The sequence below is a fragment of the Balaenoptera acutorostrata genome, chromosome 4 (assembly GCF_949987535.1).
Source record: "Balaenoptera acutorostrata chromosome 4, mBalAcu1.1, whole genome shotgun sequence".
NCBI lineage: Eukaryota > Metazoa > Chordata > Mammalia > Artiodactyla > Balaenopteridae > Balaenoptera > Balaenoptera acutorostrata.
Genome location: NC_080067.1, coordinates 149,772,284 through 149,797,138, shown reverse-complemented (window position 1 = coordinate 149,797,138; position 24,855 = coordinate 149,772,284). Strand labels below are relative to the sequence as shown.

Here is a 24,855-nt window from a genome sequence, read left to right as displayed (position 1 = left end):
GAGGGAACTGAGGTTCAGAGAGGTTAGGCAACTTGCCCAGAGTCACACAGCAAATATGCAGCAGAGTCAGGAGTCGAAGCCAGGCCAGCTAACTGCAAAACCAGAAATAGGAATCGTGTCTTAAACAGCAAGGAGCAAAAACCAACCAAAACATTCGGGAAATAACTATTTTTCCCACATCCACTGAAAGGCAGATTTCCCCTGGATCTGAGAACATTTGAGCCTCACAGCTGCAAAGAAACCTGCTAGTCTCTGCGGGGAGCAGAGAAGATGGTGGGGTGGAAGGAGATTAGAGAAGTAGCTTTGTTTCACTGACTCCTAAAACCAGGCCTGAGTGACGGGGGAAACTCCTTGGACCCCCCACTCAGCGGGACACGCAAGGCTGCACCTCTTAGCCTGGGGGAGAACAGCCCGCCCAGTTCTCCAGCTCCAGAGAAATGTTTCCAGTAGACAACACCCCAGCTTCTGAACTCTGTTTTTTAAAAGATTTTGCAAATTAACAAGGTTCTGTAAATGAGCAGGGAGTAAGGAATTTTGGGCTGTAAAAATGTGAAACCGTGCAGAAGTGCACAGTAAGAAGGGAAGTGTCTGCCGCGGCCCCGTCCCACCCACAGGCTGACTGCTGTGGAGTCTGGTGTCTCTTCTTCTGACGCTTGTAGTTTTCAAATGTGGTGATTTCAAATGGTCACACTTTGTGATACTGTGGGCTCTGTAACTTGCCTTTCTCCCTCCATGCGCTGTGCTATGAACTGAATGGTTTCGTCTCCCCCCAGATTCATCATTGAAATCCCAGTCATTTCCAGTAGGGTGGCATTTGAGGTGGGGTCTTTGGGAGGTGATTAGGTCATGAGGGTGTAGCCCCTTATAAAAGTGACCCCAGAGAGCTCCCTGCCCCTTCTACCATGTGAGGACCCAGTGCCAAGATGGCCGGCTGTGAACTAGGAAGTGGGTTCTCACCAGACACCGAATCTGCCAGCACCTTGATCTTTTTTTTTTTAATTATGTCTTTATATTTATTTATTTATTTAAATTTTTATTTATTTATTTATGGCTGCATTGGGTCTTCATTTCTGCGCGCGGGCTTTCTCTAGCTGCGGCGAGCGGGGCTGCTCTTCGTTGCGGTGCGCGGACTTCTCATTGCAGTGGTTTCTCTTGTTGCGAAGCATAGGCTCTAGGCGCGCAGGCTTCAGTAGTTGTGGCTCGTGGGCTCAGTAGTTGTGGCTCGTGGGCTCTAGAGCGCAGGCTCAGTAGCTGTGGCGCACAGGCTTAGTTGCTCCGTGGCATGTGGGATCTTCCCGGACCAGGGATCGAACCCACATCCCCCTGCGTTAGCAGGCGGATTCTTAACCACTCCGCCACTGGGGAAGTCCCAGCACCTTGATCTTGAACTTCCAGCCTCTAGAACTGTGAGAAATAAAGGTCTGTGCTCATCAGCCCCCAGTCTATGGGAGTCTGTGATAGCAGCCTGAATGGACTAAGCACTATAGCAGGAGAGCCTTTCGGGTCAGTACAAACCTCTCCTCTTCTGCAAAAGTAGTGGAGAGCAAGGAGAGCACTACCTGGGTTCGAGCCCTGGCCCCGCCACCAACGAGCTGTGTGACCCTGAGAAAGTTATGCACCTCTCTGAGCCTCCATCTCCTCATCTGTACAGTGGGGAAGACAAGGTGAAATGAGCGAACCGTGCAAAGTACTTGGAGGAGGGACAGGCCCAGGGCCCAGGAGTGTCAGCATCAGCTTCACCGATTTCATTCTTGCAAGATCAGCTGCAGAGTATTTCATCGTATGGATGCATTAATGGCCGAAGAAACGGCCATTCAGCCGGCGCAAGCAGGAGTGACAGCCGATCGGCCCCCCTTCTCTCTCAGCAGACTCAGAGTCCGTCGCAGGCAAAGCGGGCTGGCCAAGGGAGACACCGTGAGCCCCATGTGTAATTTAAATGTTCTAGTTCCACATTTAAAAAGTGAAAGGTGAAATTCACTTTAATGATGTATTTTATTTAACCCAATATAGCCAAGATATCATCGTTTTAACATGCAGTCAATACTAAAAAGGCAATAATGAGATGCTGTATATCACCCCTTTGTCTGGGTCTTTGAAGTCCGTGTATGTTTTTAACTCTCGCGGCCCCTCGGCTTTCAAGGGCTCAGCATCTGCATGTGGGCCGTGGGGTCCCACGTTGGACCGTCGGGCTCTGTCGTTCCGGTTACTCACGTGACATCTGTGGCAGAAGAAAGCTCTTGACCACCCTGACCAGGGAGACACTACAGACCCAGAAATCAATCTGCTGCGACAGCCTGACGGAGTCCAGCATCGAGTGTGAAGCACTGGAGTCGGGCACACGACGTGTCAAAACAAGACCTCTAATGTCCCCGGTCCTTGCCCGTCTCCTGAAGCTCAGGGTTAGGACACACAAACTGCGGGACCTTCCATACGTTAAAAAGGAGCAAATTTTCAAATTTCGAGGCCAGCCAAGGTGGGGAGGGATCCCTGGATAAACAACTAACCCAACCCCACTCTTCTGCAGCCAGAGCTTAGGAAGAGGGGAGCCCACAGGGGGTGCAGACTTGGAGACCGCGGGCCTGAGATGCACGGCCCTGAACTCCCATCCGCTCTCCCCACGAGAGGGAGGAGGAAGGCTCTGCTGGGGAAGAGCTCACCAGCCCCGCCCTCACCTGTGGGCTCCGGGCGCCGGCCTGCAGGACCGTGCCTCGGGTATGCACTGGAGTCCCACGAGGTACTCGTGGTCCCTCCCCCACCTGGGCACCTGACCTCCCGCAGGGGCGGCCCGCCAGGGGCCTGGGCAGGTGCACGGTCATGGTGACCGGGTCCTCTCCTCACTGACAAAGCACAGTGGACACCAAGGCTGCAACCCCAAAGAGCAACACACCCTCCCAGCGGCCCCGGAAACCCCAGATCAGAGTCTGTCTTTACTGCAAAGCATTAAACGGCAGGTCCTTTATGAGCAACATGGCTTCTGAGAAAGACAACACGTGTTGCTGGTGGAGGTATTTTTCTAGCACGTCCAACACGAGGTACCTAGAGCAGAGAAAAAACACCCAAATGGATGTCCCATGTCCCCACCAAAACTCCCTCCTTCCTCAAGCTTTAGCTCCCCACACCCAGATCCTGGGTGTGAGGATTTTCTTTTACTAAAGGGGAAATCGTTTTCACTAGACAGAATTTACCCCAAATAAAGAAGCCTACATCCTCACAACAATCTACCAAGTGTTTGTTAAACCTTCACAAAAACAGCATCAAGATACAGAGAAATCATAAAGGACTATCCTGACACTCGCACCTACCGCTGGTCTCCCGTGACATCCCCCTGTGCTCCTGGAATGTTCACCACACCTGTCCTGCAGCGTGGCTGTGGACACGCCCACCTCCCCAGACACCCACTGGCCCATCCCCAGACTCCAGAGGTCAGGGGTCACAAGCATGACCCCTGGAGACTCCTCAGAGAACCAACAGCCCGGGGCTGGTTACTGATTAACAGAAGCACAACCATCAACTGAAAACAAGCTGTCGGGCGCCGAACAGCGGAGCTGCTCCGAGGTCCGTGATAAAGCCCTGATAAAGCCAAGTTCCTGGCATCACAGAGCCGGGATGGGACGGGCAGCCCCGAGCCCCACCCTCCCACAGGGGGACACACACACGCCCCCAGAAGAATGAGCCGGTGGCAGAGGCTGCCCTGGGAAGGGTCCCCACGCTCGGGGGTGCGGGCGACGGTGAATGTGGTGCTTGTGGTTGGTCGTGGACTTCAGCGTCCGCTGGGCTGCTGCAATCAGAACTGTATGGGCATCTGGGATAGAGAAAGAACAGGATAAAAAGGCAGGCCGAGCATCCGGGGAGGGCAGGGGTGGAAAGTGAGAAGTGGGCGGGGAGTGACACAGCCGGGGCCCGTGTGTCCTGCCATCTGCTCCAGCATCACTTCCCCGGCCTCCCGGTCCCTCGGTCCCTCATCTGCAGACGATGCCCAGAGCCTGTCCGGCCACGGTAGGGACTCTGAGAGAGCAGAGGTGCAAACGCCTGGCACGGTGCCGTACGTGCCCAGAAATGAAGCTGTGAAAACATCGTGAGCCCAAATCCTGGTTCTCAGGTCTTCACACTATTTGGGAAGAAAGTAGAGACACAGATACCATTTGTCTCGGTCTCCAGGCATCCTAGTGTCAGAAGGGTACCACTCCACGGAGAGGAACAGGTGAACAGATTTAACAGGTTAAATTCAAGAACAGGCAGGAAAGCAAGGGAAAAGGATGGTAAATAATGATGATGTGATGATAATGAAGTAGAAAGTCCTTCATTATCAGTGATGAACAAGTATATCACTTGATCACGACAAGTATGAAGAGCGGTCTAAAACTCCGGCTGTCTGCTAGATTTACAGGAGACAAAGCTAAGACGCGATGTCACAGAAAGACAGAAACTGAAGGCACAGGAGAGACACACAGACAAACACCCATGGGAAGAATGCTGGTATGGCAGAGGAAGATGGAGAAGCAGACTTGAAGCAGAGAGGCCCTAAGCCATGAAGGGGGCTGGCACATGGGGACAAGTGGTTCTGAACCTGTGCCCACCACACGGCTGGAGGACACGCCCTGGCCACCGGAAGGAGCTCTGGCGTGTTCCAGGGGAGAGAGAAGACCAGGTGGAGACGGCTGACCCGACAGGATGGCAGCCAAGCAGGACAGTCGGGGGAGGGGTGGGGCGGGTGGAAGCAGGGTGACCCGTCACTCTGCGGGCAGAAGCGGGTACACCGACGGGGAGCCCGCGTGCAGGGGCGTCGGGAGCAGGTGCCAGGCAGGGGAACGCCGCGGGGAGGGGAGGTCTCAGGGCATCTTACTGTCACTCCTACTAGAGAAACAATAGACATTATCCAGAAGGAGGGGACCCAGGATCTGACATAAAGCTACTTGTATTCGGTGACCACTAAGGCGAAACACACTTTCCCATCTATCGGCTACCAAACACAAAACAAAGCACCAGAAAGGCTAAGAACAGACACCACATACAGAATCAGTGAGTGTGTTTATGTATGGGCATCATTCTATCTGTATTTACCCTTGAAATACACAAAATAGGGACAGCACTAATCCAAACACATAGATCATATCAGTCAATACAAATGGGCTAAGATCAGCTACAAAAAGGGAAATATTTTCATACTGGCTTGTGAAAAAAAATTCAGCTCTGCTAGGTGTAAGAGAATACCTCAACCAAAACAATTCATCAGGGTCGAAAATAATGAATACATATATACTGGGAAATGCCCAAAAAATAGGGTTCAAAATCTTGGTATCAGAGAATAAAATATCAGGCACATGAAATTAATGAGACAAAGCAGGACTATTTATAATTCTAGAAACTAAAATTCTCAAGGAAGATATAAGTTTAATATCTATGTACCAAATAATGCAGCTTTACTTTTCATAAAGCAGAAATTACAGGGATGCCACAGAAACAAATCAAAGCATGCTAATAATAGGAGATGTTAGTACATCTCTTTTAATCCAAGAAAGAACAGTGGTCAAGAACTAAGAGAGACCACAGACGCTGCAGCAGCAAGACATGAAGTGGATCTTTAGGACAGGTAGCCAATCCTGCACTTGATAAGAGAAGACACACTTTTTCTCAGTTGCTCACAGAAACATTCATGAACAGTGCCCATAAATTAAGCAACGAAGAAATTTTCAACAAATCCCAAACAGTAATTAAAACACAAACAATATTGCCTAGAAATCAGGAAACAGAAAAGGCCTTTCCCACCCCACTGCCTGCCCCAAACATGAATATTTTCCTCTTAGACACTCCTCTCCAGGGGAAGTAGAAACCCAAACTGCAGAATTTCTAGAAAACATAATGAAAACTAAAGCAGTGCTTGGAGGAAAATTTATCACATTAAATACTTTAAATCTTTAGAAATGAGAGCATGAAAATAAGAGTTAAGCCTCCAATTCAGAAAGTTAGAATTACAAAAGTAACTGAAGGAATTAATAAGGTAAAAGCAAAAAATGAGTTAGAAAAAAAAGCATTATAATAGTTAAATCTTTAAAAACTGGTTTTCAAAAATATTAATAAAACAGATACATCCCCTAGAGCAATACAAATAAATTAAGAAAAGGGGAATAAAAATACATAAAATAAGAAAAGAGAGAAAAACCATCAAAAAAATAAAGTTTTTTAAAAATCACGGAAATAATCGTACATCTCTATGCAAATAAACTTGAAAACTTGGATGACGTGGATAATTTTCTAAGAGAGAAAAATTTACAAAAACAGTGACCACAGAAAAGATAGAAAGTCTGAACAGACCTAGTTTTATAGAATTAAAAGAGTTGTCTGTCAGAGTTACCTCTAATGAAAGACACCAAACCCAGATGACTCACAGGAGAAATCTACCAATCCTATAAGAACAGATTATCTTGACACAACTTAACATTGTCCAGAACACAGAGAAGGAAGGAAATTTCCAAATGCCTTTTTATGAAGGAAGTGTGACGCTGAATCCACAATGTGAGAGTGAAAGCAGAAAGAAGGGGACTTGTCTAAATCAACAGTTCTCAAGTGTGATGTGAGGACCCCGGGGTGGGGTGGGAGGAGGCTGAGAGTCGTCTGTTTTCCAAGCACATACTTGGTGAAGCAGAATTTTCATCACATAGCTCCACCAAACAACACAGTAAAACAGACTGAATGCAGAAGCAGATAGTTCAGGGGTCTCCTATTAGGTCAGATGCCTGAGAGATTAATTACATTGTGGAAATATAAAATAATGGCCCTCTCCTCATTACATTTTTTTTTTCAGCTTTGGAAAATATAGTTCTTCTTCATTAAAAAATGCTATTTATGTTAACATGTAATGGGTTTATTGCTGCTCTTTTAAATGAATTATTAAATCAAATTTTTTAATGTTCTGTGTTGATTTCTAAACTATTACCTATCAAGAGCAGGGTTTCTCAAATGCGGCACTATTGACATTTGGGACCAGATACTCTTCTGTCAGGGGACTATCCTGTGCATTGTAGGATATTCGGCAGCACCCCTAACTTCTACCCACTGGATGCCAGTAGAGACACCCCACCACACCAGTTGTGTCAACCAAAAGCATCTCCTGGTGTTGCCAAATGTCCCCTTGGGTGGGGGAAGGATCACCCCCAGCCGAGAACCACAGTAGCTATAACTCACAAAAACAAAAGCTTTTTAGGGTCCTCAATAATTTTCTAAGAGTGTAAAGAGACCAAAAGTTTGAGACCCACTGCTCTTTACTTATGAATATAAATACAAAAATTCCTTTAAAATTAGCAAACAGAATCTAACAGCACATTAAAAAGATAATGCATCATGACCAAGTGGGGTCTGCTCCATGAATGCAGGGATGGTTTGATAGTAGGAAATCTATTAATAAAATCCATTATATTTCTGTAAAAAGAACTCTGGGCAGGTAATTTAACAAAATCTAACCTCACTCCCTGATGAGAACACTCAATAAAGTAGGAGCAATTTAAAATTATTACATACACTCATTATATGCTTCCCCCTAAGATGATACACTCACCATATACTTCTCCGTGAGGTGATAACATCTAAGACTCCAAATCAGCATTTACTTAATGGAGAAACACGAGAGGCATCCAGCAAACATCAGGAAAAAGACAAGACGCCTGTTACGTAACAGGCCAATCAGATGCGTGAACACAGACTGGACATTCTCAATAAACATACCTTAGCAAACTGATTCCAGTCACATAGTTAGGAAAAAAAAACATCATGACCAAATTTGGTTTATGATAGGACACAGGAATGGTCTACCATAGAAAGTCAATTAGTCTAGTGATTGTCAACAGAGACAAAAGAAGAAAAACAACACGATTATTTCATGAGATTCAGGAAAAGCAGCTGATGACACTCGGCACCACCCATAACTGTTTAAGGACGTCCGGCGTCAAGGCCCCGACTCCCCAGAAAGCTCACTGCAGCCACGGTGACAAGACAAGCAAAGAAATAAGAGAAACCAGGGTTAAAAAGAAGGAAACCAGCTTTCGTCACTTGTAGGTGATATGACTGTCTACACAGGAAATCCAGGAAGTTCTTGAGGCAGGTTATTGGCGATGGCAGGAGGGCAGCGAGGGTTCCGGCAGGTGGGCAGCCGGGCAGGGCCTCCCTCCTCCCGGGTCTGCTCCCGGCCAGCAGCTCCCCTGAGAGAAGCTCACGTCACTGGGGGGACCAGGAAGACAGCCCAGCAGCCCTAAACCCAAGAAGGGGCCACACGTGCGCGACCCGACAGGCACTCGTGGGCCAGGCCTCTCTCCAGCACCTGCGCTGGGCCGTGCAAGCTGGACTGTCCCTCGCCTGCCTCGGTCCTGGGGTTTCTATGTTTCCATGGACACGCTTCCTAATTTCAATTCACACACAAGCCAGTGTGAAACAACGTCAGGCAAGGCCTGCGCGAGACGGCTGCAGGAACTCCCGGTTCCAGAAGGCGCTTCCCCGGACGCCCATCCCCGCTCGTCCTGTTCCGGCCCCGTGGAGCAGAGCCGGCCAGCCGGCAGCAAGCGTCCTGGCTCGAGAGGATTCTTCCACTTTCAGTTCTATTCACCGAGAGATAAGGAGCCGCCAGCAGACGGCGTCTGTGGGACACGGTGGCCTTGTGGCCAAGCAGAGCCAGACGGAGGCCCCGGCCCGTTTCTGCTTCTGCTGTGCTTGCACTTTAGATACGTGAAGGACCCGGCTTTGCTACCGAACACTGGTGGCCAGGCGATAAAGCGCATGTAACCACGTGTGCACACAACCCTTTACATGTGTCCCAATGACAGGAACGCAGCCTGGAATGTTCCAGAAAACAGACACTCCTCGGTGGAAAGGGAATCCGGCCCAGGCCACTGTCCATATAGAGCCTACCCACGCCCACCCCCCCACCCCCCTTACAAACAGCACCAGCCAGAGACTCCACACGGGCAGGGGGCAAAGTCCACCTTCCAGCAGGTCAGGCATCTGGGCCGGGCAGGGCCGCTCAGACACTGCAGAGCCTCGAGGCCCATCGTCACCCTCCCGGAGGACTGTCTCCCCTGCACTCACCCAACCCCCCCAGCCCCTCAATACAAGAATGAGTGTGCCAGTTATGACACTTTCTGAGACACACAAACACATCTCAAGTCTTGAAAGCACACTCTGGCTCTGAGAAACAGATAACCGGGTAACTGTGCTCTGGAACTGTCACCAAGACTTCTTATAAAGCGTGTGCACCCGTGTGTACGTATATGTATATATAGCCATGCTCTTTAGAACATGCATGAAAGAGGAAGCTAAGTCTTTTTAAACGAGGTAGATCTATGTGTAGTAAAAGACCCCCAAGCAAGTTAAGATTAAGTTGCACAGATGGATATCACGACACATGAACACATTTTTAGGAACTCTGTGCCCGTGTGTTCTTACGTGTATTTTGGCAAGCTCTGAGAGGATAAACCACAAACCATTTATAGCGGTTCCCTCCAGGAGAAAGGGTGGGATTTGGGATGGAGTAAAGAATGGAATTTTGATTACTTATTAGATTTGGTTCTGCGTTTAATTTTTATAAGCACGTATCACTTCTTTAATTAAAATTTAAATATTAACAAAAAATTACCTCCTGGCTTATAAAGCTCCAACCTTCTGTCTCTCCAGCGGTTTCGAAGTCTAAACAATTATGCTGAACACTGTTAAGACTGTTTTTTAAGGGAAAAAGCTTACCCTGCAGGATACCGGGCTCCTCCAGACACAATTTGGCCCGTCAAAGTCTGAGCCCTTTGCTCAGCCCCTCGTGTCACCTTTAGAGCAAAGAGAACCCCTCCTCAAACACGGCCACGCAGGGGGCTGCACACGGGGGCCTCCCACCTCGCCCACCCTCGCAGCCCCTCCCCCTGCCCCCCTCCCCCCACCCCTGGACTGAGTTCTGAGTCTGCAGTCCACGTGGGCCACAGCGGGGGAGGGAAAGGCACTGTTTCAGCATCAGTACCTAAGAAAGACTAAGGAAAACCTTCCAGTCATCTTAAAACTTGTAAGAAAAGTTAATGGAAAACTCGTGGGAGCTAAAATTGCAATAAGCTACGTAGGAGAGATGTTTTGTTTGTTCTACCATTCATCAGTGAGGGGGGCCACAGAGCCAGCCACTAAACATGCTGCCTTGGGGCCACGTTGGAGGCGGGCGTTCTCAGGTCCCAGAGCCCAAGGGTCCGCGCAGCCGAGGTCCTAGCACTCTCCCGGCTTCTCCCCCAGCCTCTCCCTCCCGGGCAGCAACCGCACATCCTGCAGGGCTGGCGCAGGACCTGACGACCAGCACAAGTGTCCACCAGGGTGCCAGGGGCCGGCAGGGACAGGACCACATACACCTGCCCTCAGGGCACGGCAGGGCTCTGAGCCCCAGGGGGCCACTCGTGAGCACAGGCAAAGGACTCATCCTGAGCCTGCGTCCTCATCAGAAAAACACAAGTAACATTCGCTCCACACGATGGGAAGAGAACTGAACAGTGAGGGATTTTTAAGTGCTCAGCTCAGAGCCGACATGCATAATAGCAATGATAAGAGTGATGGATGAGGGGCTTTCCTGGTGGCACAGTGGTTAAGAATCCACCTGCCAGTGCCGGAGACACAGGTTCGAGCCCTGGTCCAGGAAGATCCCACAACTAAGCCCGTGCACCACAACTACTGAGCCTGCACTCTAGAGCCCACGAGCCACAACTACTGAGCCTGCGCGCCACAACTACTGAAGCCCATGTGCCTAGAGCCTGTGCTCCCAACAAGAGAAGCCACCGCAATGAGAAGCCCGCGCACCGCAACGAAGAATAGCCCCCGCTTGCCACTACCAAAGAAAGCCCGCGTACAGCAATGAAGACCCAACGCAGCCAAAAGTAAAATAAATAAAAATAAAAATAAATAAATTTTAAAAAATAAAATAAATGTTTAAAAAAAAAAGAGTGATGGATGAGCCCCGCTGCCCCCCAACCCTGCTCCACTCACCTCATCCTTCCACTCATCAAACCACATTGTGGTTTGTAACTTCCATTTCTCTGATGACTAATTAAGTTGCACATCTTTTCAGGTGTTTATTAAACATTTGGACATCTTTTGAGAGGTGCCAGTTCAAGTCACTAACGAATGATTTGCCTTAAATTTCAATACTGATGATTACTAGCTTGGGTGGGGGGCGGGTGGTTATATCTTTCCTGCCTCTAAAAAATGGTAAGTCGTAAATGCATAACTGAAAAGTCATTTCTTTTTGTAAATGTTGAGTTAATCTTGCTGGATGCTTGGTTATAAATCTGACTGTCCCGGAGCTGAAAAGCACGTCTCCAACTTACCACTCTTCTCCCCGTCCCTTTTCCCAGCCCTCAATTGCTACAGAACTTTGAGGTCCCGTCCCCAGAAAAGAGGGAGAGCAAACTGATTTCCATCTCCAACCTCCCCCAATCCCGTCTTTCTGGGAGAGGTCTGGTTGATGACCAGGGCCCCCGGTCACTCTCCTCCAGAAACAAACCAGTGTTGAGGACACATGCCTGCCACGTACGATGCAACATGCTTCACACATCAAAAGGCTCTTGGTGCCACCCACAGCCCCCGCGGCCATCGCAGGCCACATCTTGGGCAGTGGCAGTTACGAGGGAGAGAATCCTTTTAGCCCCAAGTATAGTTCACCCATTGCCAGATGATAATCAAAAGGAAGGGAATACATGGAGAGCTCAACTTTAGGATACAATGTAGTTTGATTTTCTTTTGCACAGAACAGAAGCTTGCAACAATTTAACAGCTAAAACCACAAGCTGTGTACTCAATCAATAATGAGCAAAAAAAGCAAATAAACTTTTGTTGATTCAGAATGTTGGAGGTGAGGTGCTCAGAGAAAGCAGTAGCTGAGAGCTGCCATGTACGTCATATTTATATTTCCAGTTATCCAGTGAGCACTCATAATAAAATACTTAATTATAAAGAGACACTAAACAAAGTAATTTTAACTGCAGTGCTCCACTCATATATTTAAGCAACATTATTTTCAATAAGCCATGACTATAAATATAAAAAGTATGCGACTGACACCGGCTTGCATTCATGCTATTCACATCCCCAGCGCTTGTTCTTAACCGGCTAGGCTAGTCGCTATCAGCACACCGTGTAACTATTACACATGAGGGGAAACTGCCTGCCCACCGAGAGCTGGGATCCCGCAGTGAAACTTGTAAACTTCCAAACATAATGGCTGCACTCGCTCTCTGCAGAAAGCACTTTAAGTGACAGATGTCTCCTGGGTCCAAAGAAGAAATGGCAGGGGGAGGCCTTCTGGTCAAGGCTGGATTAATACAAAAGGAACCTGTCACCCAGTCACCTAACGCAGCAGATCCCCGAGAACACGTCTGCGCGCAGAAGGTGAGGTCAGCGTGGAGCCTGAAAGGCAGGTCCTGGACGGCCCGAAGCCAGGACACGGGAGCACAGGAGAGGGCCGGGTCACTGGCGGTCACTCTGCGGCCAGGTTCTGTCCTCAGCCCCGGAGGAACCAAGGCCACCTGACCAGTGTTCTCGGCCACAGCTGCCGATTACCACTGGGCTTCCCAGAGGATCTATCTACAGGAGCAGAACATCCTGACGGCAAACATGCTCCCCGACCTCCGGGTCACACTCCAGCCCTGGACGACTCAGCTGGACAGCTACGTCCATCTCCAAAAGACCCACGGACTTGCAGGTCTGCTAACAAAAGCGGGGTCCAGCTCTGCTGGGGGGACGCCCATTCTTCACTTCCCGAGATGCCCTCCACCCAGCAGCAGTTTTAGCTTGGCCCCTTCACTCATCCCTCCAGGAACAAACAGAAGGGGAACCGCGTTACCTGGACTTTTTCATCTGTATTCAGATTATAATAAATATCCTTTGGCTGTAAGAAAACTTTAAAGTATATACACCTTTAAGAAAATCCAACAATGTGTTAAGGCCCGGCTGTGCCCTGCTCGGTCCCTTCAATGTCATTGAAGCTGGATCAGCGAGCCTGGCTCTCAAGGCGATAGACTTCTGTGTCTGCTGACAGAGCCAGGTCCAGACCGCTGGGGCAGGACCCACTCCAGGGCTGCTCCAGGGAACAGGAATAAACACACATGTGCACACACACGCACGCACATACACACACACGCACGCACACACGCACACGGCTCAAGCATCAGGTGCCTCCCTCTCCTGACTCACCGCGGCCCAGGGTCAGCAGGGTCAGCGGGGTCAGCAATCGTCCTCAGAGGTTTCCAACTTGAAGGCCTGAGAGTTAAAGACAAACACAAATGTACTTAGGCAGGACTGGAAAAATACCCAGTGAATAAACTACGTGCAGTTACTTTAAAATCAAAAAGACTGCACATCAGGCAAGCAGACAGTTATGAATGAACTTGATTCAGGTCCCGATGACCTGAACGGTCCACTAACTTAAGCAAACACCAGGGACACAGCCTATCAGGTCTTTCCAAGTGCTGTTACTTCCCCCCGCCTGATAAGGAGGCCCAACAGATGGCCCATAAATGAACAAACCAGAGAGACGCAGGGACCACACCCCAGGACGGACCGCGAAGCAATTCCAACCTCCCCTGCAGGCTCACAGGAACAGCTGAAGGTAGGCCACCTCCTGACGGATGGACAAGGAGAACAGCCTCCAGGCCTCCCGGCCCCTCTGGGCGCTGAGGCTCCCGTTCCCAGGACGGCAACCGTGCCGACTTCGCCTGCACTCTCCTCCCTCCCAAACCCACTAACCCTGCAGGAGGGGCTCCCGCCAGGCCAGCCCAGCCTGCCACTGATAAAGCCAAACCCAGGCCTACTGGCTAATTTTAGTCCTTGTTTTTGTTTGTTTGTTTTGAGTTGTGGTAAAATACACATAAAAATCACCATTTAAACCATTTTCCAGTGTACAGTTCAGTGGGGTTAAGTCCATTCACACTGTTGTGCAGCCATCACCACGGTCCATCCACAGAACTTTCCATCTTCCCAAACTGAAACTCTGTGCCCATGAAACACTCCCTCCCATCCCCTCCCCAGGCCCTGGCCCCCACCGTCCTGCTGTCTGTCCTTATGAACTTGATGACCCTAAGGACCTCATATAAATGGAATCACACAGTATTTGTCCTTTTGAGTCTGGTTTATTTCACTGCACATAATGTCCTCAAGGTTCATTCATGTCGTAGCATGTGTCATAATTTTGCTTTTAAGGCTGAATAATATTACATTGTATGCAAATACAACATTTTTGCCTTCTATAAACCTAATAGCTTTAGCTTTCACATTTAGGTCTGGGTGACCAGACCATTCTGAGTTAGTTTTTTAATATGGGATGAAGTTGGGCGAAGGTTCACCGTTTTTGCGTGTTGCTGTCCGATAGTCCTGGCAGCAGCTGTGGAAAATACTGTATCCCTTCCCCACTGAATTACGTTGAAACTTTTGTTGGAAATCAATTTACTATAAATGTGTGGGTTAGTTTCTGGAATCTACTCCGTTCCAATGATCTGCATGTATACCTTTTTGCGGTTCCACAATGTCTAGATTACCATAGAAGTAGAGGAAGTCTTAAAGCCAGGCACTCTTTTCTTTGCCTCTTCAAATTTATTGGAGCTCTCCTAGGTCCTTAGATTTCCAATGTAAATTTTAGAATAAGCTTGTAAATTTCTACAAAAAAGCCTTGCCAGGATTTTGATTGTGATTGCACTGAATCTATATAACAGTTTTGGTAGAATTGACATTTTAGTAACATTGGGTCCTGTGGTCCATTAACATAGTATAGCTCCCCATTTATTTAGGTCTGCTTTAATTTCTCTTGGCACTATTTTGTTATATTTATCCCTGAGAATTTCATATTTTTGTTACAGCTTTTAACTATTCGGTGCTAGTATGTAGAAATAAAATTAATTTTGTTATAATGACCTTGTGTCCTGTAAATTCACCGGACTCACCTACTGGTTCTAGTAACTTTGTGGATTTCTTAGGATTTTCCAAATAGGCCATCATGCCATCTGTGAATAAAGATATTTTTACTTCTTTTTTCCCCTTCTGTATGTCTTTTCTTTCTTTTTCTTGCCTTATTCTTCTAGTATAATGTTGAATGAGAGTGGTGAATAAGAGCAGATGTCCTTGCCTTGCTCCCTATATAGAAGGAAAGCTTCAGTCTTTCACCATTATGTAGGATGTTAGCTGTAGGTTTTTCATAGATGCCCTTTATTAGACTGAGGCCATCTACTTCTAGTTTGCTGAGAGATTTTTTTTTTTTTTTACCACAAATGAGTATTAAATGCTTTTTTTTTTTTTTCACCACTGAGATAGTCATATGGTTTTCTTTTTTGTCTGTTAATAAAGTGAATTATAATGACTGATTTTGAATGTTAAACCAACTTTGCATTCCTGGGATAAATCCCACTTGGTTATGGTGCAGTAGACTTTTTACATATTGCTGGGTTTGATTTGCTAAAATTTTCTAATTCAGGCAGGATTTTGTTCACAATGGATATTGGTCCATAGCCTGTGTGGTTTTGGTACCAGGGTGATGCTGGCCTCATAAAATGAGCTAAGAAGTGTTCCCTCCTCCTCTAATTACTGGAGGACTTTGTGTAGAATTGGTACTATTTCTTCCTTAAATGTTTGATAGAATTCATCAACGATGTCATCTGGGCCAAGAGTTTTCTTTGTTAGAAGGTTTTTATATGCAAATTGAATTTTTTGATAGATTCAGGGTTATTTGGGTTATCTATTTTGACTTGAATACGTTTTAGTGATTTCTTTTGCTCCAGGAATGTGTCCCTTTCATCTGTGTTGTCACATCTCCTGGCATGGAGCATTGCAGAATATTCCCTTAGGATCTCTAGTGACTCTTCCCCTCTCAGTTCTGATTTTGGTAGTTTTTCTTCTCTCTTTTTTTTCTGATCAGTCTAATTAGGGGTTTACCAATTTTAATGATTCTTTCAAAGAACAAACTTTCGGTTTCATTGATATTTTTCTACCGTTTGTTTTCTATCTCATTGATTTTTGCTCTTTGTTATTTCTTTCCTTGGTTTACTTTTCCTTAAGGTTGAACCTTAAATCATTGATTTGAGAACTGTTTTATGTTCTAATATGATCATTTAATGCTATAGATGCCTAAGCACTATTTTACCTGCATTCCACAAATTCTGATACCTTATGTTTTAACTTTCCCTCAGTTCATAATGTTATCAAACTTCCCTTGTGACTTTTTCTTTGACCATGGTCTATTTAAAAGTGTCTTTATTGAGTTTTCAAATATTTGAGGATTTTTCCAGATATCTTTCAATCACTGACTTCTAGTTTAATTCTCTGTTGATCACAGAAAATACTTCCTATGGTTTCAGTCCTTTTTCAATTACTGAGATTTTTTTCATGGGCCAGAAGTTGGTCTACCTTGGTGAAAGCTCCATGTGTACTTGCAAAGAATATGTGTCCTGCTGTTGTTGGATGGGTGTTCTATCAACACCAGTCAAGTCAAACTGATTGATGGTGTTGTTCAAGTCTTCTCTGTCTTTACTGATTTTCTGTCTATTTGTTCTGTCAGTTATTGAAAGAGGCGTGTTGAAATCTCCAACTGTAATTGTGGATTTGTCTAATTCTCCTTTCAGTTCTATCAGTTTTTGCAGTATGTATTTTGAAGCTCTTGTTAAGTGCACATATATTCAATATATTATGTTCACTTGATGAACTGACCCCTTTTATCACTATGAGGAGACATTCTCTTCCCTGGCAATATTTCTTGTCCTGAAATATAACTTGTCTGATATTAATATATCCACTTGGGCTATCTTGTGATTCATGTTGGCATGGTATCTATCTTTCTAACCCTTTACTTTTAACCTATCTCTGTCTTCATATTTAATGTGGAAAGCACTTTTACCTAATCTTTTCTATCTGCTCTGACACTCTGACAAAATGCCTTTTATTTGGAGTTTTCAGGCCATCCATATTTGATGTGATTATTGATATGGTTGGGATTAAATCTATTATCGTTCTATCTGTCCTATCTGGATTTGTTTGTTTCATTTTCTCCTTTTTTCTGTCTTCTTCTGGATTAGGGATTTTTTTAAGATTCCATTTTATTTCCATTATTAGTTTATTAGCTATACCTCTCTGTTGTTTTTTTAACGGTTGCCCTAGAATTTACAATGTATATCTTTAGTATATCACTGTCTACTTTCCAATAATATTATAATACTTCACATGTATTTTAAGAACTTTACTAGTTTCCATTTCCCCACTTCTAGATTTTCGGCTATATTACTGCCATACCTCTTACTTCTACTTATAAACTCTATAAAACATTGTTAGTACTTTTACTTTAAACAGTAAATTATCTTTTAAAGGACTTTTTAAAATGAGAGGACAAAACTCTTTTACATTTTCCTGCATTTCTGCTACTCTTTATTCCTTCAGATCCAAATTCCTGTCTGGTGTCACTTTCCTTGTCCCCAGAGGACTTCCTCTATATTTTCTGGAGTTCAAGTCAGCTGGTGATAAATTATTTTCAGCTTTTAAATGTCTAAAAAAGTCTTTATTTGGCTTTCACTTTGGAAAGAGACTCTGTTAGCTACGGGATTGTAGGCTGAAGCTTTTTTTCTTTCTGTATCTTGAAGATGCCCTTCCATCCTCTTCTGAATTGCACCACTTCTGACAAGAAGTCCACTGTGACTTCATCTCTATTTCCTCTGTACAGTGTAGGTTTTTGCCTCTGGCTTCTTTTAAGATCTTCTGCCTTTAAGATTTCCAGAAATTTGATTCTGATGTACATGGGTGTAGTTCTCTTCATGTTTCTTCTGCCTGGGATTTACTGATCTTCTTGAAAATCAGTTTTCATCAAATTTGCAAAATTTTAGCCATTATTTTTTTCAAATATTTTCCGTCACACACACCTCTTTTCTGGAATTCAATTTCATGTTTGTTATCCCTTTTTATACGGTTCCACTGATGCTGCAGCTTTTTTCCCCTGTCCTTTTCCTGTGTTTCATTTCAGAAAGTTTCTAGTGACATGTCTTCAAGAATACTGAAGATAAATATTGGGTCTGAGTGTCTGACCCACTATGAACCCCACCCAGTGCATTTTCCTCTCTAGAAGATTTGGGTCTTTTTTATATCTTCTATTTTCTCCTCATTCTGTGCATATTTTCTCTGTGTCATTGGACACATGGGGCATATTTATAACAGACATTTTTAGCATCCTTCTATGCTAATTCTACCATCTGGATAGTTGTGGATCCACGTGGATCTGTTTCCAGTTGATTTTTCTTGACTTCTGGGTTATGTTTTCCCACCTGTTTGCATGACAAGTAATTTTTGCTTGGTTCCTGGACACTGTGAACATGGCGTGTCGGGGGGTGAGCTTGTCGTGGTCCCTCAAATATTGTCAGGCTTTGTTTGGGAGTGTCATTAACTTTCTCAGAGTTGTTTGACCTTCTCAAGCTTTGTTTCTGTGGGTCCTGAGCAGGCTTGCATCTCGGGGGGAGGCGATGGCCTCTGAGGTCCCTACCCGACACCCTCTGAGCTGTGAGGTCTTTCCGCCTGGCTGGTGAGAACACAACTTCATTCACAGCCCGTGTGAACTGAGGGAACAGTTCTATCTACTCCTTTCCAGGCTCCCCCGACCTTGGTGGCATCCCACACACGTGCGCAGATCACCACAGTCTAAGAACGAGTCGGGAGGTACCGTTCTCAGGTCTCTAGAGCTCCTGAGTCATGCGATCCTATCCCCTCCGGTATCCCCACAAGTTCCAGCCTTCACGGAGTCCCTGAACGCCAGCCTCTGTCTCCACCTGCCCTCCCTGTGCTCAGCTGGCCGCTGCAGGTGATAAGCTGGGAGAGGGGTGCCCCACTCACACCCTCTCGTGGGGTCACCGTCCGGTGCTCCTGCTGGGCATGTTTGAAGTCGGTAGCCTCACACACTTTTGTTTGTTTTCCTTTGTTTAAGGTGGGATGTGCGGTCTGGTCCCTTTCATCCCATCACGGCTAGATGTGGATGTTGGGATCTTGCATTTTCATTCCATTTCTCACTCATCCATAGTGGGCAGCGCTAGCGGACGTGACCGCTGCACCTTAGCTGAGAAGTGCTGATCAGCATGTCAGAGGCAGAGGCTGCAGCTGCACAGAACGGAGAAGCCTGCAACGTCTGGAGAGACGACCAGCGACTCTCCTGCACGCGGGTGGATGGAGGGGGGTCGGGGGGGGGGCGACAGCACGAGGCAGGAGGGCGCAGCTCAGAACCAGCGGCAGATGGCAGGGCCTTCCCCATTGTTGCCCCTTCCTGAGACGTTCCGTACGGCCTGGCACGCAGGCACCGACCGCTCAGCCTTGTCAGAACTCTCTACATTCCGGTACCAGCCCCTTGTCAGATGTGTGATTTGCAAATATTTTCTCCCATCCTGTGGGTTGTCTTTTCACTTTCTTGAAGCACAAAGGCTTTTAATTTTGATCTCAGAAGCCAGAGAAAAAAGGCGGATTACCTGCAAAGGAGAGACAGCCTGACAATGATTTGTTCGCATATGAAGGATGTCAATGGCCAGCACAGGCTGTCATCAGTGTGATGAAAGGACCCGACTGGCAACCCAGAGTCTACAACCAGCAAATGTATCTCTGAAGGAGCAGGGAAAACTAAACAAAAGTGGGGAAGGCTTGCCACCAGCAGAATCTAACTAAAGGAATTTCTAATGCACGTACACTTCAAGCAGGAAGAAGTGATCTCAGATGGAAAGTCAAAGATGAGAAAAAAATAAAGAGCAAAGAAAGTGGCAGATATATCTACAAATCAAAAACAGAAGTAATACTAAGGATACAGCAACAAAGGTTTGTGAGGTTAAAAACATTAAATACACAATAACACATGAGTTGGAAGGGAAAGTTAGGGGTGATCTCAGTCCTTGGATCGCCCCTGAAAAGTAAAGTACTAGTTAATTTGATGTTCGATAAGTAAGAATGTTGTAATTTCTGGGAAAACCATCAAAGGAACAGAAAGAGTCTATAACTTCCTAGTGGTAGTGGCCAAAAAAAAAAAAAAAGAAACAAAGAAAAAAGAAAGGATCAATCATCAATTCAAAAAAAACCAAGAAAGGAGAAGGGAAGAAAAAAGAAACATAGCACAGATAAAACAGTCAGTAAAATATAAGATGGTAGATTTAAACTCAAATCTATCTGTAATTACATTTAAAGTAAACCAAATAAAGACTCCAGCTTAAAAAAATTTTTATTGTCAGAATTTTTTAAAAAGATTATCAAACTTCAGTTAAAAAAAACACTTTAATTATATGCTGTTTATGAGGTACATCTAAGACATAAAAATACAAAAGGGTTAAAAATAAAAGAATAGAAAGAGTCTACAAGACAAGTACTACCCAAAGGTTCAGCTACATGAATTTCAGACAAAGCAGACTTACAGGCAAAAAACACTAGAAGAGATGGACAGATACTTCATTCATAAAGAAGATACCACAATTTAAAAACTGTGTCATTACTATAACACAGCCCCAAACATATAAAGCAAAAATTAATAGAAATGATGGACTTCCTTGGTGGTGCAGTGGTTAAGAATCCGCCTGCCAACGCAGGGGACACGGGTTTGATCCCTGGTCTGGGATTCCACATGCCGCGGAGCAACTAAGCGCGTGCGCCACCACTACTGAGCCTGCACTCTAGAGCCCGCGAGCCATGACTACTGAAGCCCGTGTGCCTGGAGCCCGTGCTCCGCAACGAAGAGAAGCCACCGCAGTGAGAAGCCCGCGTGCCGCAACAAAGACCCAACACAGCCGAAAATTAATTAATTAATTAATTTTTAAAAATTCAATTTATAAATTGATAGAAATGCAAGAATTAATAGGCAAATACACAGTGATGACTAGAGAGTCTAACGGACCTCTCTCTGTATTTGATAAAATAGATAGATACAAGAAATCAACGAGGATACAAGAGTTGGCGAACATTTTCTGGAAAGGGCCAAATAGTAAATATTTTAGATTTTTTGGGCCAAACGGTCTCTATTGAAACTACTCAACCAAGTCACAGTGCAAAACAGCCATAGACAATACATAAACCAATGGGTGTGGATGTGATCTCATAAGAATTTATTTCTAGAAGCAAGTGGCGAGCCAGATTTGGCCCATGTGCTACAGTTTGCCGAGGCCTAACATAGACAGTTTAAATAGCATGATAACGAACCTACCAAAACTAATCTCACCAACCGCAGAATACAGTCTGTTCAAAGATGCACAGAGCATTTCCAAAATTTGACCATATGCTGGGCCATAAAACAAGTCTTAACAAATTTCAGAAGACAGGCATCAGTATCAGAGTATATTCTTAGACCAAAATGTACTGATGCAAAAAAAAAAAAAAAAAAAAGGCAACAAAAAGATATTTGGAAAAATTCTCATATGCTTAGAAATTCAAAACAGTTATTGACAATCAAAAAATAAATCAATTAGATACTAGAAAATCTATTGAATGGAAGAGTAACAAAAATGTGTCATATCACGACTTATAGGCTGCAGCTAAAAGTTCTTAAAGGGATCAAAGGTTATACTTAAGCGTGTGGTAGAAAATTTCAGAAGGCTGAAAACAAATGACCTAAAACATAAGTTAGAAAAACAGAAAGTGAATCAAAAGGAAGGAAGGAAATAACTTAGAAAGCAGAAATTAATGAAATATAAAGCATACAGAAAACCACAAAGGTGGTTCTTTGAACGGATCAGTACAAGTGGCAGAGTTTTGGCAAGAGAATCAAGATAAAGAGAGAGATGGCATGGACGACGTCAGGAGCGAGGAGGAGGAGGTATAAGCAAACGCTGCGGAAATTTTTAAGAGGGAATTATGAGCAGCTTTGGAGCAATAAACTTGAAAACAGAGCTAACAGGACAAATTCCTAGGAAGAGCAATTGACCAAAAAGATACAGAAAACCCAAAGAACAGGCTAACTTTAAAAACCTGAAGCAGAAGTCACAAGCCGCCGCCAGGACCCTGGAAACCTAGGCCCTTGCCTGTGCCCCTCACCTGGGGACCACCACCCTCACAGACGCCCGGCACCCCTGGGCCTGCCCGGCTGGAGCCTGGGCCCTCAGACCCAAAGGACAGCATGACAACGTCTCCCTCAAATCGCCTTGTGTAAGAAACCAGCCATCACGAGTGGAGAAGACGTTTAACTGAAAGTTGGTTACTCAAGAACCAAGTGTGAGCTTGGAGATCTAATCTCACCGCGGTGGAGACAGAGCAAGCTGTGCACGAAACGGGTGTCGGGACACCCGGGGCTCCCTCGGGCCCGAGCCCCACGCCACCTGCGGGGCCAGGGGACACTGTCCAGACCCCAGTCCCACTGCCACGCCCGCCCCCTGGCTGGAGCAAACCCCTGTTCTTCGGTAAGACGAGTGCTTCCATTCCAACAAGGTCTCTGGGGGTGAAGGTTATGCTTCTGAAGGAAACACAGAGCCTCACTGTTAGCTGATTATTAAGGGTAACGGGGGAGAAGCGAGGACAGAGACAGAGAGTCAACATGTACAACGAGCCGCCAACGCCGACCCAGGCCAGGCCCGCGCTCCAGGTCAACCCTCAACTGCCCCAGAGCGCAGCCCCGGCCAGGCCCGCCCCGTCCAGCCCGCACGGCCCACGCAGGCCAGCGAGGGGCGGGACGGGCTGCCGGTCGTTCAGCTGCGGAGACCATCGCGCTCCAGTGAGAAGCCGCTGAACATACGGAAGCACGAGTAGGAGGTACACAAAGACGAGATTCACGTTCCACATGTTTCCATCGATGAGTTGGTCATGAAAGCTTATATGCTGAGAAAGGTACTACCCCCATCGCCGGCTCACAATCAAATGTTTCATGACACAGACGGGGGAGGGGGGAGGGGAAGGGTGGGGTTGGAGAAGAGGGAAGGGGGAGGGGCCCCCGGGGGAGGGGCCCCCAGCCCCCCCCAGTCCTCCCAGCCCAGGGACTCTTCTGGGCTGTCAGGGACAGGGTAGCACATGCCTGGTGACAGCGGCGCCCAGCTGGGTCAAGGGTGTCTCAGGAGACAGACACCACGCCCCCGGCAGAGAGGAAAGGAAGGTCCCCAGGGCCCCGTGCCCCCCAGGGGGTGTGAGCAGGACCACGGCAGAGCCTCCAGGGCTGGCGGCTGAGCGGCAGGAGAAGCTGCCCCGGGGCTGATGGCCTTGGCCTTCCCAGCGGGGCTACAGGGGCCTCAGGAGCCCGGAGCCACGGCCACCGCGCTCTGGGCGCGTCCCTCCCAGAGACCCTGGGGGCGTCCCTCCCTGAGACCGTGGGGGCCCTGCGCCCCAGCCCCGCCCAGAATCCCCGCCAGGAGTGGACGAGGAGGAGCCCCGCGCGCCCCGGCTTCTCCTCCGAGCGCCCCGCACGAACTCTCACGACAGAGGCAGGCGCTGCTCCTCCAGCTGTCCAGCCTCCGCGGGGCCCTCGCGGGCCGCGCAGCAAGGACAGAGCGAGGCCGGGCTCGGGCTGCAGCCCCAGGGCCCCGAGGACAGACAAGGGTGGGGCTGGGCCGCGCCGAGGGGCTCTCGGGCCGGCGGGGCCCCCGGACCTTCCCGCTCGCTGTGCAGGGAATGCATTACCGGGGTCGGTGCCTGTTGCAGGTTTTGGGGGGCAGGTCCCCCTGGACTCCTGCTCTCAAGAGTTCACGGCCCGACCCCACTTGGAGCAAACACCACGACCGGGTTGTTGCACACGCTGACCAGTCCAGGAAAGCAGCCACTTCCCCGGGAGACACGCCCGGGGGCGTCCTCTGCCTGTCCCCCTACCACGCCACAGCCGCCAGGGCCGGGGTTCCGACCCGCCCAGGCATTTCCGGACTGGAACACCCATCCTTTTGAAATTCTGGGTGTGGACGATCTACGAAATCCATTTCTACACAGCAAAGAAGATCTTACCAAATATTCTATTAATAATAATATGAGACACACCTGGTGGTTAGTATTTGCCAGACCCTGTTCTGAGCATTTCACGTGTATTAAGTGCACTTGGCCAGAGGCACAGGGTCCCGCAGGGTAGAGACTTACACACTAGAGAAACCTCCCGTGACTCCTGGGGCGCGGGGCCCAAAGATGAAGGACCCGCCCAGGTCATACAGCTCCACCCTCATGAGGCCACTCAGAACCACAACTAGCATGTCCAGGGGAAACATGACAGGGGCCAAAATGCAATTTTAAATCTCCTAGGGCCGCATTAAAAAGTAAAAAGAAACAGGCAAACAAGACATGGAAAAACCCGTGTCCATCAACAGACGACTGGTTTAAGAATATATATATATTATTGATATATATATGTATATATTGAAATATACATGCATACACACACACACACACACACACAATGGAATATTACTCAGCCATAAAAAAGAATGAAATAATGCCATTTGCAGCAACATGGATGGACCTAGAGATTATCATACTAAGTGAAGTAAGTCAGACAGAGAAAGGCAAATATCATATGATACCACTTATATGTGGACTCTAAAATGTGATACAAATGAACTCATATACAAAACAGAAATAGACCCACAGACATAGAAAACAAACTTACGGTTACCAAGGGGAAAGAGGGGAAGAGATAAATTAGGAGTTTGGGATTAACAGATACACACTACTATATATAAAATAGATAACCAACAAGGACCTACTGTATAGCACAGAGGACTATACTCAATATCTTGTAATTACCTATAATGGAAAAGAATCTGAGAAAAAGTATATGTGTGTGTGTGTGTGTGTATGTGTGTGTATACATATACATAAAAAATGGAATCACTTTGCTGTACACCTGAAACTAACACAATATTGTAAATCAACTAGACTTCAATAAAAAAGAGAAATAGGCAAAAATAATTTAAT

General features: G+C 46.8%; 1 protein-coding gene across 5 annotated transcripts in view; it reads right to left on the bottom strand.

The window, feature by feature from the left end:
• The window catches only part of AGPAT3 (1-acylglycerol-3-phosphate O-acyltransferase 3), an 88,960-nt gene that overhangs the window by 50,081 nt on the left and 14,024 nt on the right, over window positions 1–24,855 (bottom strand). For 4 of the 5 annotated variants that reach the window (XM_057545354.1, XM_057545355.1, XM_057545356.1 and 1 more), the window contains one exon: window positions 13,195–13,260. The exons of the other annotated variant lie outside the window; for it this stretch is intronic. The gene's annotated coding sequence lies outside the window, so the exon portion shown is untranslated. The remainder of the gene's footprint in view (window positions 1–13,194; window positions 13,261–24,855) is intronic. 5 annotated transcript variants of the gene reach the window in all.